We start from the raw sequence: 19,853 nt of genomic DNA, 5'->3' as shown, positions 1-19,853 counted from the left end.
GACGGCTAGGTTGCATCCACTGGTCTCTCTGCCGTTCTAGTGTTAACTGTGACACCTGTTGCTGTAAATCTGCTACCATCTGTTTCAGCTCCTCGGTGTCACTGTTGGGCTGTTTACTGTTTAATATGGATCTGCACGCAGCGCTTTGAGTCTCCACATCCATGACGGGTCCCCTAGAACGTTCTATGGCTTCCTGCTTGACTTCAGCGAAGGTGAGAGTCGGCATCATCCGAATCAAGTCCTGTAGCGTACGGTTAAGATACTGGTCTCTCAGCCCTATAACGAATTGGTCTCTCAGTACCAGGTCACGAGGAGCTATAGTAGCCAGCTGTTCCCCTTTTGCACAGACTTGTTCAAGGAGTACCTGAAGGGCATTTGCATATTGGGGAATGTCCTCCCATTCAAGCTGTGTCCGTCTGAAGAACAGGTACCGCAGTGTTCCCTGGTACGTAGTAGGTCCATAGGTCTTTTCCAGCACCCGCACCAAATCCTCTAACACACGTTGCCCCCTGACCGTCTCCAGTCTGACTGTCGTCCATGCCTCCCCCTCTAGCGTCAGTACCGCCATTTCCGCCAAGGTCTTAGGGTCAATATTATACATTTCTCCCAGTATCCGCACTTGTTCCGCCCACTCTGGTACGGGGTAGTTTCGCCCGCCAAATTTCCTGACCTGGTTTACAATGGACACCGGCGGCGGTTTCTGACTGTATACTGGGCCTGGGTGGGAATCCTGCTGGGCACAGATCCTGCCGACTACGCCAGATGAAGTGACCGAGGGCAAGTTCGCCCATGTATATCCATGATCTGGCTCAGCAAAACTTCCACACTCAGATTCCATCTTAACAAACGTATCTTTACTGTTAAACATTTTCTTAACACAGCGGAACACAATAATAGACAGTACAAAATATACCTATTCACAGAAATAACGTGTAATAACAAACTTTCCCTCACTGTCCCTATCCACACGTTACCAGTCACTTTGCTCCAGAAGATTATCTTCCCACGTCGCAGGCCTGTCTGTCTCTGCAGGGATTAAACAAAGCTCCGTCTCTCAGGTCCAGACTGTAGTCCTTGGGGTACGGCAGGTAGGGGTGGAATATTCGGCCTCTCAACAGAGGACCCGCTTACAGTTCGTGGGTTCAGGATCTGTGGAGATGTCACCGCTGAGTGAATATTCGGCCTCTCAACAGAGGACCCGCTTACAGTTCGTGGGTTCAGGATCTGGAAGTCAGCTTTCAAGGGAGAGGGATCATCCAGACAATCTGTTATATCGCATTCACAGGAGGGCACCAGCATACACAGACTTCTCTCTGCACAGACTGATTTCCCGGGCTCTTCTTCCTCTCTCCCTCCTTCCTGGTCACATGACATTACAGGGGGGAGCTTAGCCAATACAGTTTGTTTCTCTGTAATCACATTCAGCGTAGGTATAACTTCTGGCCACACGGGGGCAGTGTCTGTCACAGATTCTTCTATGTCAATGATAACAGAACAGTCAGAGCCAGCCAGCTCATTACAGAACCACATGACCAAAACATATGTAGCAAATCGGCTGGGCCCGAACCGCATCTCGGACACAAGTCCTCCTCTCTTACCCCAATTTTATGCAGGAATTTGGGCGTCCTGTATACCCGATGCAGCAGGTACATCTGTGACAGCCTTTGTGCCTCACTAGTGGACAGCTGGGGAATCGAGGATAATATGTCATCCCACTGATCATTGTCAATTACCCCAACATCCTGCTCCCATTTCTCTTTAAAGGGAAGGTGCAGCAATTTTTTTTCTGTATTAAAAAGGATTGTTTATATAAACAATTATTTTTCATCCAAAATTATTTTTTTTTTACTTTAATTTTTTTTATTATTATTTTTGCAGCCACTGGGAGTTGTCATTTTGCTTTTCAGGAGTGTAAGAGTCCCAGCACGACACTTGTACTCTGCAAATACGGCTGCCCTGGGCATAAGAGACAGTGGTCGCCCGCTGACTCTATACCTAGCATTGAGCTGCTCCCTGCTGTGATCTGAGCATGCCCCCTGGGCCGTCCACATCACAGCAGAGGGAGGAGATCGGCCCCATTGTTATGGAGCCCACAGTGTATATGTGAGCTCCACTCTCCCCCTATAACCGCTCAGCTCAATGAGAGCCGCGCCGTTCTAGGAGGGGCCGCTCCATCTGTCACCCCTCACACTGTCAGCGGGCGTTCCCTGTCCTCTGCAGCCAGCACAGCGGCAGCATAATCTCTCCTGGGGCACAAGATCACTGTAGTGGTAACATCACTGCCGCCTCCATAGAGAGGAAGAAGATGGTGCAGAGGTAACACAGAGACAGAAGGGGGAGGCCTCTGTACTGCTCCTGATCAGGACATCACACCTGTGTGATACTGTGCTGAGCCGTGTATCTAATCCTATCCTGTGTGATACGGTCTGCTGAGCCGTGTATCTAATCCTATCCTGTGTGATACTGTGCTGAGCCGTGTATCTAATCCTATCCTGTGAGATACTGCTGAGCCGTGTATCTAATCCTATCCTGTGTGATACTGTCTGCTGAGCCGTGTATCTAATCCTATCCTGTGTGATACTGACTGCTGAGCCGTGTATCTAATCCTATCCTGTGTGATACTGACTGCTGAGCCGTGTATCTAATCCTATCCTGTGTGATACTGTCTGCTGAGCCGTGTATCTAATCCTGTCCTGTGTGATACTGTCTGCTGAGCCGTGTATCTAATCCTATCCTTTGTGATACTGACTGCTGAGCCGTGTATCTAATCCTATCCTTTGTGATACTGACTGCTGAGCTGTGTATCTAATCCTCACCTGTGTGATACTGTCTGCTGAGCCGTGTATCTAATCCTCACCTGTGTGATACTGTCTGCTGAGCCGTGTATCTAATCCTCTCCTGTGTGATACTGTCTGCTGAGCTGTGTATCTAATCCTATCCTGAGTGGTACTGTTCTGAGCAGTGTCTAATCCTCACCTGTGTGATACTGTGTGCTTACCCGTGTATCTAAGCCCATCCTGTGTGATACTGAGTGCTGACCCATGTATCTAATGCTATCCTATGTGATGTGGTCTGCTGAGCCGCCAAGTATTATGTGTTATCTATATGACGGTATTATCTGCAGAATGGGGACACATTCTAGGTGGTTCTGGCTGAGCACCTACACACAGGTCTCGGGTAATAGAGGGGCAGGTACAGTCAGGGGAGGGCTGGAGAGGGGTCTCATTTTTATTGTTACTATATGGCTATGAGTCACCCCAGCGTCACCCCGGACTGCGCCTGTCACCTCACTTTCACACATGGACAGGATGGACAAGGATGCTGCTGTCACCCTGCTCCTTCCCCCATATATCTCCCTCTGTGACCCCCATAGACCAGCACACTGCTCTCCTGAAATACTCTGTGCTGCTGTCACCCTGCTCCTTCCCCCATATATCTCCCTCTGTGACCCCCCCCATAGACCAGCACACTGCTCTCCTGAAATACTCTGTGCTGCTGTCACCCTGCTCCTCCACCATATATCTCCCTCTGTGACCCCCATAGACCAGCACACTGCTCTCCTGAAATACTCTGTGCTGCTGTCACCCTGCTCCCTCCACCATATATCTCCCTCTGTGACCCCCATAGACCAGCACACTGCTCTCCTGAAATACTCTGTGCTGCTGTCACCCTGCTCCTCCACCATATATCTCCCTCTGTGACCCCCATAGACCAGCACACTGCTCTCCTGAAATACTCTGTGCTGCTGTCACCCTGCTCCCTCCACCATATATCTCCCCCTGTGACCCCCATAGACCAGCACACTGCTCTCCTGAAATACTCTGTGCTGCTGTCACCCTGCTCCTTCCCCCATATATCTCCCTCTGTGACCCCCCCATAGACCAGCACACTGCTCTCCTGAAATACTCTGTGCTGCTGTCACCCTGCTCCTCCACCATATATCTCCCTCTGTGACCCCCCCATAGACCAGCACACTGCTCTCCTGAAATACTCTGTGCTGCTGTCACCCTGCTCCTCCACCATATATCTCCCTCTGTGACCCCCATAGACCAGCACACTGCTCTCCTGAAATACTCTGTGCTGCTGTCACCCTGCTCCTCCACCATATATCTCCCTCTGTGACCTCCCATAGACCAGCACACTGCTCTCCTGAAATACTCTGTGCTGCTGTCACCCTGCTCCCTCCACCATATATCTCCCTCTGTGACCTCCCATAGACCAGCACACTGCTCTCCTGAAATACTCTGTGCTGCTGTCACCCTGCTCCCTCCACCATATATCTCCTCTGTGACCCCCATAGACCAGCACACTGCTCTCCTGAAATACTCTGTGCTGCTGTCACCCTGCTCCTCCACCATATATCTCCATCTGTGACCCCCATAGACCAGCACACTGCTCTCCTGAAATACTCTCTGCTGCTGTCACCCTGCTCCTTCCCCCATATATCTCCCTCTGTGACCCCCATAGACCAGCACACTGCTCTCCTGAAATACTCTGTGCTGCTGTCACCCTGCTCCTTCCACCATATATCTCCCTCTGTGACCTCCCATAGACCAGCACACTGCTCTCCTGAAATACTCTCTGCTGCTGTCACCCTGCTCCTTCCCCCATATATCTCCCTCTGTGACCCCCATAGACCAGCACACTGCTCTCCTGAAATACTCTGTGCTGCTGTCACCCTGCTCCTTCCACCATATATCTCCCTCTGTGACCCCCATAGACCAGCACACTGCTCTCCTGAAATACTCTCTGCTGCTGTCACCCTGCTCCTTCCCCCATATATCTCCCTCTGTGACCCCCATAGACCAGCACACTGCTCTCCTGAAATACTCTGTGCTGCTGTCACCCTGCTCCTTCCACCATATATCTCCCTCTGTGACCTCCCATAGACCAGCACACTGCTCTCCTGAAATACTCTGTGCTGCTGTCACCCTGCTCCTCCACCATATATCTCCCTCTGTGACCTCCCATAGACCAGCACACTGCTCTCCTGAAATACTCTGTGCTGCTGTCACCCTGCTCCTCCCCCATATATCTCCCTCTGTGACCTCCCATAGACCAGCACACTGCTCTCCTGAAATACTCTGTGCTGCTGTCACCCTGCTCCCCCCACCATATATCTCCCAGAATCCTTGCTGCCTGCCATCCTCGGTGACTGTCTACTTGTCAGTATAACTTTGCAGTCACCAACAAAATGGCTCCGCACTGTGTTCCTAAATGTCATGGTCTCTTATCCCTTAGCAAACACCCAGGAGGGGAGGAGAGGAGACATCTCCCCCATGTTTGCAGACTCCGCCCATATTTTCTGCAGTGCAGTAATGTGAGCTAGTTGTACACTAGGTTTTTGTCAAATTTCAGTAGCTGCTCCCCCTAGTGTTTAAAAGTGGAAATACCAAACCTTTTAAAATTATTTTTCATATTTTCCTAAATCATAAACACATGATGATAATTTTAAGACATTTTAAACATTTACAACATTTATATTTTTTCAATTGCTAAATTTTTTTTTTTATGGTACCTTCCCTTTAAGGTTCAATCCTGGTTCCCTACCATAGAAAACAATAAATGGTTATGTGTTCTCAGCGGAGTACGGGACTCCTGTTTATGCCATGCCTGTCTTAATTGAAGGAACTGAAAAAAGTCCTTATGTGATAGCTGGAATTAACCTTTTAACTGCTGAAACCTTATAAAGACTCCATCCAACTGAAGTTGATCTATAAATAGGATCCCTGCTCGTTTCCGGGGCTAAAGCCCTCTAACCTGAATATTTCCGGGAACTTTGGGTTTTGCCATGTAGGAGTAACTGGAGTAACCCCATCAATATTAACCCCTTTCTGCCATCAAACGTACTATTCCTTCCATGTGACCTGGGCCCTAATTCCCATGGACGCGATGATCACATTAAAATTCCGACGCCATCTTACCTGGAGGAAGATCGTGTCGGCATCCCGGGCTGTGTCCTCCCCATCCTGTCTCCCGATCGCTGCGATTGCCTGTTCATTCTCATTGTTTCAGCCAATCAGATTGGCTGAAATAGTGAGGTCCCAGGCTAGGATCAAGTACAGATGCATAGCTCCCAACCATCTCTCACTGTGCGGGACTGTCCCTGATTTGATGCTTTGCCCCGCAGTCCCGCACGGGACGCTCTGATCCCGCAGACAGCAGGAAAAGCGAAACGACACGCCCCCTTGTGTTAAGCCACGCCCCTGTGTTAAGCCAAGTCCCGGGTCACCTCCTGACTGACCAACCCCCCCCCCCCCCACCCGGTCCCCCGCCCGCCTGCCTCCCTCCCTCCCACCCGTCCTCCTTGAAGACGATACTCACCTTGCTCCAGCGATGCCCGGTCTCGGCGTACACAGCTCGTCCTGAATGAGCGGTCACGTGGTACCACTCATTAAGGTCATGAATATGCGCATATTCATGACCTTAATGAGCGGTATCACGTGACCGCTCATGCAGGAAGAAGCCGGGAGTTGGGACAGAGTGAGAGGTATGTCGGCGCGGCTGTGCAGTGTGGCACAGATGAGTATGGGATGGGGGGACGGGGATGAAGGAGGACATAAGCCGGCGCGCCATGCAAGATGGGAGCGGTGGCGGGGGGGTGGAGAGATAAGCCATGCATCCAGGGGGAAATGTGAGCCATGCATTCGGGGGGGGGGGGGGAATATGAGCCATGCATTCAGGGGAGGAATATGAGCCATGCATTCAGGGGAGGAATATGAGCCATGCATTCAAGGGGGGGGGGGAATATGAGCCATGCATTCAAGGGGGGGGGGATATGAGCCATGCATTCGGTGGGGGGGGGAATATGAGCCATGCATTCAAGGGGGGGGGGAATATGAGCCATGCATTCGGTGGGGGGGGAATATGAGCCATGCATTCAGGGGGGGGATATGAGCCATGCATTCGGGGAGGGGGAATATGAGCCATGCATTCAGGGGGGGGGAATATGAGCCACGCATTCAGGGGGGGGGGAATATGAGCCATTCATACGGGGGGGGAATATGAGCCATGCATACAGGGGGGGAATATGAGCCATGCATATGGGGGGGAATATGAGCCATGCATACAGGAGAGGGGGATATGAGCCATGTATATGGGATGGGAGGGAGATGAGCCATGCATACAGGAGGGGGGTCATTATACAGTATTGAGCATCATGTGGGATCATTATACAGTATGGAGAACTGTGTGTGGCCATTATACAGTATTGAGCATCATGTGTGGTCGTTATACAGTATGGACAGGACACAACAGAAAAAAGAAACATGCAAAGACCGCAGGGATCCACAAAAATAACAATTTTTATTGATTACATATCCTTACACAGAACACTAACAAGTTAAAAACATTTAAAACAGACAATAGAAAAATTACCCAAGAAAATAAGTCTCACACGGGACCAGACCTCCTACATAATATGCCTCTATAGTCCTGAGCTAATGGCTATGACAAGGTGTGTGTCGCTCAATATAAGCCACAAGATACAATATTTTCAGCTATTGGACCAATATACAATTATGACATCAATAAGTTCACAGACTACCAGACCAACCGATTGCTGCTGATTACATTATTAGTCACAAAGCATATAGCACATATTTACCCACACCAGCAGGTCCTGGTGGACATGCTCACAGCCCATCGGTACGCTGAAGTAAAAAGAGGCAATAAGGACGTCAGCCCCCCTGTGACCCACCCAACGCGTATCGTCACATAAGTGACTTCATCAGGGGTAATAGTAGTGTACTGTGCACTGGATACTGGGTTAAATACTACTTACTAATAGACGAATCTGGTGCAGCTGTTTGGAGACTTGTGTCCTATGAAGGAGAATATCGTGCACTGCATTCACGGCGTCCCGGAAGTAGCCACGGCGCATGTCTGTTGGTTACCTAGGTGATACATTCACGCCTAGGCTATGTATTCTCCTGCCCTCATGGAAATCTACACTTAATAAAAGATTATAGGGGAGTACTTCTCTCTACAGTCATCCTCTAAGGATATAACTAAACGAGCATTCTCAAAAACTGCCCTATGTTAGAGGGCCGGTCCCCGAGATCCGCTCATCACTACTTGCCGATAGGCGCTATTACGCATGTCCCGGGATTTCCAGGTCTGTTACTATTCGTCCCTGGCAACTCCCGGACGTAATCCTGCGCAAGCGCCCTCCGGACTACTGACGTTCCGAGATCTGGACGTAAACCCGGGTGATGCGCCGCCGTGAGGAGCTCACTCACGCAGGCGCACCAACCCAGCATACCCCAACCCTCAATAAGGCCAGCCATGTCGGTACATCTAAGTTACACTAATCAAGACAGTAAACATAATATCATAATATCATTATTGCGCCTCAACGCGTTTCACCTCTACGGATCATCAGGAGGCCATGATATGTGGATGCTGCATGGAATCAGAACATGTTCCCTTAAATACTGTACATATTGGCTTAAATGCAGAGGGCGGTGCCTTCAACAAACAGTAGAGGCAGATTTCAAAACGCCATTTAAGTGGAGCCTTCTCAGCCACATTGTAAGATATCAAACACGTCAACCACTTTGGGCTATCAGCTCCACGTATACAATGATCTCTACTTAGCCCCAATCTAGTACAGCAGTCAGTTCGTACTTACACACACTTAAACATTGACCGCTGTTACTAAATGACCATACCTCTAGCACGCCGCTGTAACGGATATGCAGTCGGCGTGCGTGTCAGCTGGACCGCAGATGAACGTGTGCATGGCATTGCGCGTGTCCAGAAATGCTGGTAAGCACGGCGCAATGTCAGGATGAAGACAATTACTGCACATGTCAGCCCGCGTTGCTAAGAAAGCCATCGCCAACGCTCCATGTAATAGGAAATGCGGCCGGCTACTATATCAAGATGGACCCAAGCAACATGCCTACGCAAGCCTAAAAGACTAATGCCTTACTATACTATGTATCCATTCCATAAATCAGAACATAGCGCTACCTGCATAAACTGCAGAGCCAAGATGCATGCTTAAAGATATATATAGAGGTACAATTTGGTCATGTTAAACATATGTATAATGGACACAACGATAGTTGACTAAATAAAAGCGCCCAGTGATTATATCATTAATGTTCACAGTCAATGCTGTGCTCCCTGTATAAAACAGAGAATATACTTGGGCATAACTAGTGTCTTATAGTAAATATCGATGCCCACAGAAAACATCTTCCGGATACAGAGTATGCGTAACCAGTGTATAATCACAAAGTGGAAATAGCGATGTAATAGGACGAGGAAAGGAGGAGCCACTATTTGATATCATTACATCATAAAAAACAGGCATAGCACACATTTTCATTAAGGCCCAGCGGGGTGACACAATGTATACGATGAATCCAGGCACATTCTTTCTGCAGCAGAAGCCTATCAAAGTTGCCACCTCTCGGGTTCGGTGTATAAACCTCGATTACATAGAAAAAAAATCTCATCAATATTGCCTCGGTGCATCTCATTCATGTGTCTAGCTATCGGAGTGTCACGTTTATGCTTAATGTCACCCATATGCTCACCTACTCGTCTCCTAAACTGTCTCCTAGTTTTGCCAACCTAATCCTTCGGGCAGCTACACGTGGCTAGATATACCAGCCCACTTGTTTTACAATTAGAAAAATCACAAAGAAAAAACTTTTTGCCTGTTGAAGAGCTAGTGATGAATTTACCTGGTTTCATAGGTCTGCAATTAATACAGCCACCACATCTAAAAAACCCACAGGTTTTACGATCAAGCCACGTTCCCGCTGGGATTGGCCTCTTACAGTGGCTGTGTACCAAATAATCTTTTAAAGACCAACCTTTTCTATAGGTCACAAGAGGTCTAGGTCCGATCATTTTCGTCAAATCAGGGTCAGCTGACAAAATATCCCAGTATTTAGATAGAACCTTAGTAACACTTTCATTGTGACAATCAAAGGTACCTATGATTCTGGATGGTCCGTATTGGTCTGGAGTCGCCAGATTTGAGTTTGCAATAACGTGCCTCTATCTTTTGAAGGGCATGATTATAAGCCACCTCTATAATACCTCTTGGGAACCCTTTGTCAATGAACCTCTTTTTCATATCACCTGATTGATGTACAAATTTATCTACATCCGAGCAGTATTGTGTTTTTTTCTGATATGTAGAGGAGATAAGAGTAGATAACAATTTGAAGATAAAAATTGCCAGACTATTGTACATGGCTCGGAAGGTCATAGCAAGAAACTGGATAAAAGAGGATCCACCTTCGAGAGGAGAATACCTTCAATATGTGAAACATGTTATTACTCTAGAAAAGGCAGTTTACCAGAAAAGAGGGAAAGTGGAGTTTTATGATAAGCTGTGGACGCCTTGGCTGGAATTGGGGTAGGGGAGGGATGAGGGAAGAACGTTTCTGGCTGTTGGGATGTTTGTTTATAAGGGGACAGTAGGAGTCATCACATAATACTAAAGTATATGCCGGTATACGATATGCTAAGGGAAGAGCATGAGCTGTCTAAATGGGGAGAAATGGTAATGGTGGGATATATTGTGGGGGGAAGAATTCTTTTCAAAATCCCTGTATTGTTGTAAAATGTTTATTGTGATTTTATACTTAACCCCTTAACGACCGCCGATACGCCTTTTAACGGCGGCCGCTAAAGGTACTTAAACCACAGCGCCGTTAATTAACGGCGCTGTGGAAAAAGTGAATAGCGCCCCCCAGAGTCGGATTTTCTCTGGGGTCTCGGTTGCCGAGGGTAGCCGAGACCCCAGAGAACATGATTCGGGGGGTTTTTACCGACCCCCGAGTTGCGATCGCCGGTAATTAACCGTTTACCGGCGGTCGCAACAAAAAAAAAAAAAAACGCGATTTGCCGTTTAATTTCTCTGTCCTCCGATGTGATCGCACATCGGAGGACAGAGAAATGTGGTCCCCGATGGCCCCCAATAGCCCCCCAATACTTACCTACCTCCCCCGGTGCTCCTCGTGTCTCCCCATGGGCGCCGCCATCTTTTTTCCGGGAAAAAATGGCGGGCGCACGCGCAGTGCGCCCGCCGCCCGGCACCCGGATGTTCTTTGGGGTCTCGGCTGCCGGGGGTAGCCGAGACCCCAAAGAACATGATCGGGGTCGGTTTGCACCGACCCCTGCTTTGCGATCGCCGGTAATTAACAGTTTACCGGCGACCGCAAAAAAAAAAAAAAGCGATCAGTTATTTCTCTGTCCTCTGATGTGATCGCACATCAGAGGACAGAGAAATAGGGGGATTCGGGGACCCTATCATACTCACCCGGGGTCCCTGGGTCCTCTTCTGTCTTCTCCTGCCAGCCGGCTTTTTCATCATGGCGGGCGCATGCGCAGTGCGCCCGCCATCTGCTGCCATCTGCCGGCCGGCAGGAGAAGACAAGTTGGGGCTAAAATTAGGGTTAGGGTTAGAGTTAGGGTTAGAGTTAGGGTTAGGGTTGGGGCTAAATTTAGGGTTAGGGTTAGGGCTAGGGTTAGGGTTAGGCTACTTTCACACTAGCGTTTTTTGGCTTCCGTCGCAATGCGTCGTTGGAGAAAAAACGCATCCTGCAAAAGTGCTTGCAGGATGCGTTTTTTCTCCATTGGCTTGCATTAGCGACGCATTGCGACGGATTGCCACATGTCGCATCCATCGTGCGACGGATGCGTCGTGCTTCGGCGGACCGTCGACACAAAAAAAACTACATGTAACTTTTTTGTGCGACGTGTCCGCCATTTCCGACCGCGCATGCGTGGCCGGAACTCCGCCCCCGCCTCCCCGCACCTCACAATGGGGCAGCGGATGCGTTGAAAAAACAGCATCCGCTGCACCCGTTGTGCGGCGCTTACAACGCTAGCCTCGGTACGTCGGCCCGACACACTGCGATGGGCCGAGTACGACGCTAGTGTGAAAGTAGCCTTAGGCTTCTTTCACACTTGCGTCGGTACGGGGCGGTCGCAATGCGTCGGCCCGATGTACCGACGCACGTTGTGAAAATTGTGCACAACGTGGGCAGCGGATGCAGTTTTTCAACGCATCCGCTGCCCAGTCTATGTCCTGGGGAGGAGGGGGCAGAGTTACGGCCACGCATCCGCGGAAATGGCGGACGCGACGCACAAAAAAAAGGTTACATTGAACTTTTTTTGTGACGACGGGGGCTAAAGTTATGGTTAGGGTTGGGGCTAAAGTTAGGGTTGGGGCTAAAGTTAGGGTTAGAGTTGGGGTTAGGGTTTGGATTAGGGTTGGGATTAGTGTTACGTTTGGGATTAGGGTTGGGATTAGGGTTAGGGTTGGGATTAGGGTTAGGGGTGTGTTGGATTTAGGGTTTTGATTAGGGTTATGGTTAGGGTTGAGATTAGGGCTGTTTTGGGGTTAGGGTTGTGATTATCGTTAGGGTTGTGATTAGGATTATGGATCGGGTTGAGATTAGGGTTAGGGCTGTGTTGGGGTTAGGGTTGGAGTTAGAATTGGGGGGTTTCCACTGTTTAGGTACATCAGGGGGTCTCCAAACACGACAGCCAATTTTGCGCTAAAAAAGTCAAATGGTACTCCCTCCCTTCTGAGCTCTGCCGTGCGCCCAAACAGTGGTTTACCCCCACATATGGGGCATCAGCGTACTCGGGATAAATTGGACAACAACTTTTGGGGTCCAATTTCTCCTGTTACCCTTGTGAAAATAAAAACTTGGGGGCTAAAAATCTTTTTTGTTGGAAAAAAATATATTTTTTTATTTTCACTACTCTGCATTATAAATTTCTGTGAAGCACTTGAGCTTTCAAAGTTCTCACCACATATCTAGATAAGTTCCTTAGGGGGTCTAGTTTCCAAAATTTGGTCACTTGTGGGGGTTTCTACTGTTTAGGTACATTAGGGGTCTGCAAACGCAACATAACGCCCGCAGACAATTCTATCAAAGTCTGCATTCCAAAATGGCGCTCCTTCCCTTCCGAGCTCTGCCGTGCGCCCAAACAGTGGTCTACCCCCACATATGGGGTACCAGCATACTCAGGACAAATTGGACAACAACTTTTGGGGTCCAATTTCTCTTGTTACCCTTGTGAAAATAAAAATTTGGGGGCTAAAAAAATCTTTTTTGTGGGAAAAAAAATATTTTTTATTTTCACTACTCTGCATTATAAACTTCTGTGAAGCACTTGGGCATTCAAAGTTCTCACCACATATCTAGATAAGTTCCTTGGGGGGTCTATTTTCCAAAATGGGGTCACTTGTTGGGGGTTTCTACTGTTTAGGTACATTAGTGGTCTGCAAACGCAACATAACGCCCGCAGACAATTCTATCAAAGTCTGCATTCCAAAATGGCGCTCCTTCCCTTCCGAGCTCTGCCGTGCGCCCAAACAGTGGTTTACCCCCACATATGGGGTACCAGCATACTCAGGACAAATTGGACAACAACTTTTGGGGTCCAATTTCTCTTGTTACCCTTGTGAAAATAAAAATTTGGGGGCTAAAAAAATCTTTTTTGTGGGAAAAAAAATATTTTTTATTTTCACTACTCTGCATTATAAACTTCTGTGAAGCACTTGGGCATTCAAAGTTCTCACCACATATCTAGATAAGTTCCTTGGGGGGTCTATTTTCCAAAATGGGGTCACTTGTTGGGGGTTTCTACTGTTTAGGTACATTAGTGGTCTGCAAACGCAACATAACGCCCGCAGACAATTCTATCAAAGTCTGCATTCCAAAATGGCGCTCCTTCCCTTCCGAGCTCTGCCGTGCGCCCAAACAGTGGTTTACCCCCACATATGGGGTACCAGCATACTCAGGACAAATTGGACAACAACTTTTGGGGTCCAATTTCTCTTGTTACCCTTGTGAAAATAAAAATTTGGGGGCTAAAAAAATCTTTTTTGTGGGAAAAAAAATATTTTTTATTTTCACTACTCTGCATTATAAACTTCTGTGAAGCACTTGGGCATTCAAAGTTCTCACCACATATCTAGATAAGTTCCTTGGGGGTCTATTTTCCAAAATGGGGTCACTTGTTGGGGGTTTCTACTGTTTAGGTACATTAGGGGTCTGCAAAGGCAACATAACGCCCGCAGACAATTCTATCAAAGTCTGCATTCCAAAATGGCACTCCTTCCCTTCCGAGCTCTGCCGTGCGCCCAAACAGTGGTTTACCCCCACATATGGGGTACCAGCATACTCAGGACAAATTGGACAACAACTTTTGGGGTCCAATTTCTCTTGTTACCCTTGTGAAAATAAAAACTTGGGGGCTAAAAAATCTTTATTGTTAAAAAATATATATTTTTTATTTTCACGACTCTGCATTATAAACTTCTGTGATGCACTTGGGCATTCAAAGTTCTCACTACACATCTAGATAAGTTCCATGGGGGGTCTAGTTTCCAAAATGGGGTCACTTTTGGGGGGTTTCTGCTGTTTAGGCACATCAGGGGCTCTCCAAACGCGACATGGCGTCCGATCTCAATTCCAGTCAATTTTGCATTGAAAAGTCAAATGGCGCTCCTTTGCTTCCGAGCTCAGCCATGCGCCCAAACAGTGGTTTACCCCCACATATGGGGTGTCGGCGTACTCAAGACAAATTGTACAACAGCTTCTGGGGTCCATTTTCTCCTGTTACCCTTGGTAAAATAAAAATTTGGAGGCAAAAAGATCATTTTTGTAGAAAAAATGCGATTTTTTTATTTTCACGGCTCTACGTTATAAACTTCTGTGAAGCACCTGGGGGTTTAAAGTGCTCACCACACATCTAGATAAGTTCCTTAAGGGGTCTAGTTTCCAAAATGGTGTCATATGTGGGGGGTCTCTACTGTTTAGGCACATCAGCGGCTCTCCAAACATGACATGGCGTCCGATCTCAATTCCAGCCAATTCTACATTGAAAAAGTAAAACGACACTCCTTCTCTTCCAAGCTCTGCGGTGCGCCCAAACAGTGGTTTACCCCCATATATGGGGTATCGACGTACTCAGGAGAAATTGTACAACAAGTTTTGTGGTCTAATTTCTCCTGTTACCCTTGTGAAAATAAGAATTTGTGGGCGAAAAAATCATTTTTGTGAAAACAAATGCGATTTTTTATTTTCACGGCTCTACGTTATAAACTTCTGTGAAGCACTTGGGGGTTCAAAGTGCTCACCACACATCTAGATAAGTTCCTTGGGGGGTCTAGTTTCCAAAATGGTGTCACTTGTGGGGGGTTTCCACTGTTTAGGCACATTAGGGGCTCTCCAAACGCGACATGGCGTCCGATCTCAATTCCAGCCAATTCTGCATTGAAACAGTCAAACGGTGCTCCTTCACTTCCAAGCTCTGCGGTGCGCCCAAACAGTGGTTTACCTCCACATATGGGGTATCGGCGTACTCAGGAAAAATTGCACAACAAAATTTGTGGTTAAATTTCTGTTTTTACACTTGTGAAAATTAAAAAAAATGGTTCTGAAGTAAAATGTTTGCAAAAAAAAGTAAAATGTTCATTTTTTTCTTCCACATTGTTTTAGTTCCTGTGAAGTACATAAAGGGTTAATAAACTTCTTGAATGTGGTCTTGAGCAGCTTGAGGGGTGCAGTTTTTAGAATGGTGTCACACTTGGTTATTTTCTATCATATAGACCCCTCAAAATCACTTCAAAGGTGATGTGGTCCCTAAAAAAAACATGGTGTTGTAAAAATGAGAAATTGCTGGTCAACTTTTAACCCTTATAACTCCCTAACAAAAAAAAAAATTGTTTCCAAAATTGTGCTGATGTAAAGTAGACATGTGAGAAATGTTATTTATTAACTATTTTTTGTGACATATCTCTCTGATTTAAGGGCATAAAAATACAAAGTTTGAAAATTGCAAAATTTTAAAAATTTTCGCCATATTTCCATTTTTTTCATAAATAATCGCAAGTAATATCGAAGAAATGTTACCACTAACTTGAAGTACAACATGTCACGAAAAAACAATCTCAGAATCAGCGGGATCCGATAAAGCGTTCCAGAGTTATAACCTCATAAAGTGACACTGGTCAGAATTGTAAAAATTGGCTCGGTCATTAAGTACCAAATTGGCTCTGTCACTAAGGGGTTAATAAAAATCTATTTGAGTAAAAAAAAAAAGTCAACTATCACTTCAGGTCTCCACCAGTCAGGCCTTTATGGCAGAGTGGCCAGATGGAAGCCTCTCCTCAGTATAAGAAATATGAAAGCTTGCATAGAGTTGCTAAAAAAACATATGAAGAACTCCCAGACAGGGAGAAATAAGATTCTCTGGTCTGATGAGGCGAAGATAGACCTTTTTGGTGATAATTCTAAGTGGTATGTGTGGAGAAAACCAGGCACTGCTCATCACCTGCCCAATACAATCCCAACAGTGAAACATGGTGGTGGCAGCATCATGCTATAGGGGTGTTTTTCAGCTGCAGGGACAGGATGACTGGTTGCCATTGAAGAAAACATGAATGCAGCCAAGTACAGAGATATCCTGGATGCAAACCTCTTCCAGAGTGCTCTGGACCTCAGACTTGGCCAACGGTTCACCTTCCAACAAGACAATGACCCTAAGCACACAGCTAAAATGACAAAGGAGTGGCTTCAGAACAATTCTGTGACAATTCTTGAGTGGCCCAGTGAGAGCCCTGACCTAAAACCAACTGAGCATCTCTGGAGAGATCTGAAAATGGCTGTCCGCCAACGTTCACCATCCAACCTGAGGGAACTGGAGAGGATCTGCAAGGAAGAATGGCAAAGGATCCCCAAATCCAGGGGTGAAAAACATGTTGCATCATTCCCAAGAAGACTCATGGCTGTACTAGCTCAAAAGGTGCTTCTACTCAATACTGAGCAAAGGGTCTGAAGACTTATGACCATGTGATATTTCATGTAGAAAAAGAAACAATGATCGCGGCAACACTCACCGATCCCTTTAGTTCAAGTGTCCTTTATTGAAACACATAACAAGGCATCTTCACGGCTCGGGGGAGTAGAAAAAGTGAGGAGTGTGACGGGCGAGACGACGGCCGTTTCGCGCTACACCGAGCGCTTCTACGGGTCCATGTCAGAGAGGAAGTGACGCCAGGATAAGTAGGTGAATGAACATGAACTCCTCCTGCGTTAACCCGCAATCGGACGCAAACAGGTGCATAGTGTTAATACAGACAGTTAAAAACCAAGTACGAAAACACATTATGGATAAAAGACAAACAACAGTAATAAATTATAATCATACGTTGCAGTCCTATAATCAGAGATTATTTCACAGTATAATGCATAGCTGAACCAATCTTAGAAAGCGGCGGCCCGAACAGACCGTCTCTTATATTACACAGAAGAAACATGCATCCTAAAAACCTGTAAAAGAACCAGATGCAAGAAATACAAACATCGGATGAGTAAATATATGAACAGGAAACTACAATAGGCGAAAATAAGAGAATTTCCTATGCAGATACATCACAAGAAAACAGACATATCTATTCTGTCATTTAAACCTGCAGGACCAGTCGCCCGTGTCCGCATAGTCCACTTGGCCTCTTGCCTTAATAATATTCTGTGCAGATCACCACCTTGTATTTTTTCAATACCTGCAAAGGTCAAGACCTCCGGATTTCCTCCGTGACTTTCTCGGATATGCTCAATCAATCTCGGAACTCCCTTACCTGAGAGGACCGATTTCAAATGTTCTCTAAACCGCATGTATAATTTACGAATCGTTTTCCCAATATAAAATCTCTTACAGGGACAAAATACTACATAGACCACGTACTCAGTCTTACATGAAACGAATTGTCGGACATTGTGTCTAATCGGGCCAATATGTAATGTCTGACCTACAAGATGAAACTGACAATAACGACAATGACCGCAGCGGTAATTCCCTTTCAGGGCGGCTCGTTCTAACCAAGAGGTTTTGTCCTGGACTACCCGATTATGTATAAGAACGTCTCTAATACGGGTGCCTCATCTGTTAGAGACCAGGGGTCCCCCCGCGTCTTACCTATTAACTCCCTGTCCCTCTCCAGTATGTGCCAATGTCTACGAATAGCAGATCTTATCTCTCTATCTAAAGGGCCATATTGGAAACAAAACGTAAATTGCTGCTTGGGAGTTACGCACGGCTTCACTCCCACCTCACTGAATTCAGTCTCAACTCGTTCTGCGGTAGTTTTTAGTAACCCCTCTGGATATCCTCTATTACGGAGCCTACCAAAGAGTTCCTCAGATTGTTGTTCAAAGCCTCTCTGTGTATTATTAACGCGTCGCGTCCTCAATAATTGACTAAAGGGCAGTGACCTTTTTGTGTGGTTAGGATGATAACTATTATAATGAAGAATAGAATTTACCGCCGTAGGTTTACGGAAAACAGAAGTGCAAACGCTACCTTCTGTTATCTCCACTAAAACATCCAAAAACTCTAAATTCATGTCACCAAATTTATAAGTGGAAGACATTCCCATGGTATTACAGTTATTTAGGTATTCCACGAAAGAGACAAAATCAGCCTCGGAACCATCCCAGACTACAAACACGTCATCGACCTACCTCAAAAACAGCTAGATGTGTTTCAAAAAAATGTTACTCGAGGAATAAACGTAATCCTCTTCAAAGACAGCCATATATAGATTGGCGAAAGTACATGCAGCCGGGGTACCCATGGCAGTCCCAGTGGTTTGTCTATACCAAACATCAAGAAACATAAAAGCGTTATGTGTTAGGATGAATTCTAAACCTCCACATACAAAATCGATATATTCCTTGCTTCTATCAGTGGTCCTTAAAATATGTCTAATCATACCCACACCCAGATCTTGGGGAATGTTGGTGTACAGACTCACCACATCAATGGACGCCAGGGAGAACCCCGGCTGCCACTCAAAATCTTGAATATGACCTAAAAATGATTTGGTATCCCTGATGTAAGATGGGATATCATTGAGTAAAGGACGTAACAACCAATCAATATATTGTGACAGGGGTTCGGATAAAGATCCTACCCCTGACACAATAGGTCTTCCAGGAGGAAGAGTCAATGACTTGTGAATCTTAGGCAGATAATACCAGTGTGGTTTTGTAGGAAAGCTGGGAAGTAATTTTTCTGCCTTCCGTTGTGTAATAATACCACTTTCAACTGCCCTTCTCAAGAAGGTACACAATTCCCCTTTACATTTCTGTGTGGGGTCCCGCCGCAATTTGATATAAGTTGACGTGTCCGATAATTGGCGGTCAGCTTCTAATAAATAAGCTTCTCTAGATAGAATGACTGTTTTTCCCCTTTATCAGCGGGACGTATGATAACGTCTGTCCAGCTGGCTATTTCTCTCAATGCACTAGTCTCACTCTCAGAAAGATTAGGGGTAGCTTTTTTATACAAAAGAGCCTCTATGTCCTTCAGGACTAAAGTTTCAAAAAGATCAATCATGTTACCAGGGGATACCGGTGGCATGTAAGTGGAGGGAACCCCACCCAGAAACGGGCCAGTGTCGATCAAATCAGTTTTCCTATCATCTAAAGACACATCAGTAAGACTGAGCAGGAGTCTAGCATCCTCACGTAGATCTGCAAGAACATTTTCCTGCGATATTTCAGATTATCTTTTTGAATACATTTGCAAGCATTTCTACATTTCTGTTTTTTTTTCAGTCAAGATTGGTGCAGAGTGTACATTAATGAGAAAAAAATGAACTTTTTTGCCATTACCAAATGGCTGCAATGAAACAAAGAATGAAAAATGTAAAGGGGTCTGAATACCTTCCTTACTCACTGTAACAGCTGGGGCAGGAGGATCATTTTAACCAGATTTGTGCGACCCACTACTGATAATGTTAATTGACACCAGGTGTTGATTTTTGGTTGGAATTTCATGTATAGCAGATCCAAATTCCA

Source organism: Ranitomeya variabilis, chromosome 4 (assembly GCF_051348905.1).
Source record: "Ranitomeya variabilis isolate aRanVar5 chromosome 4, aRanVar5.hap1, whole genome shotgun sequence".
NCBI classification, from domain to species: Eukaryota; Metazoa; Chordata; class Amphibia; order Anura; family Dendrobatidae; genus Ranitomeya; species Ranitomeya variabilis.
The sequence above is the reverse complement of the archived record's forward strand: the minus strand, read 5'-3'. Positions refer to the sequence as shown.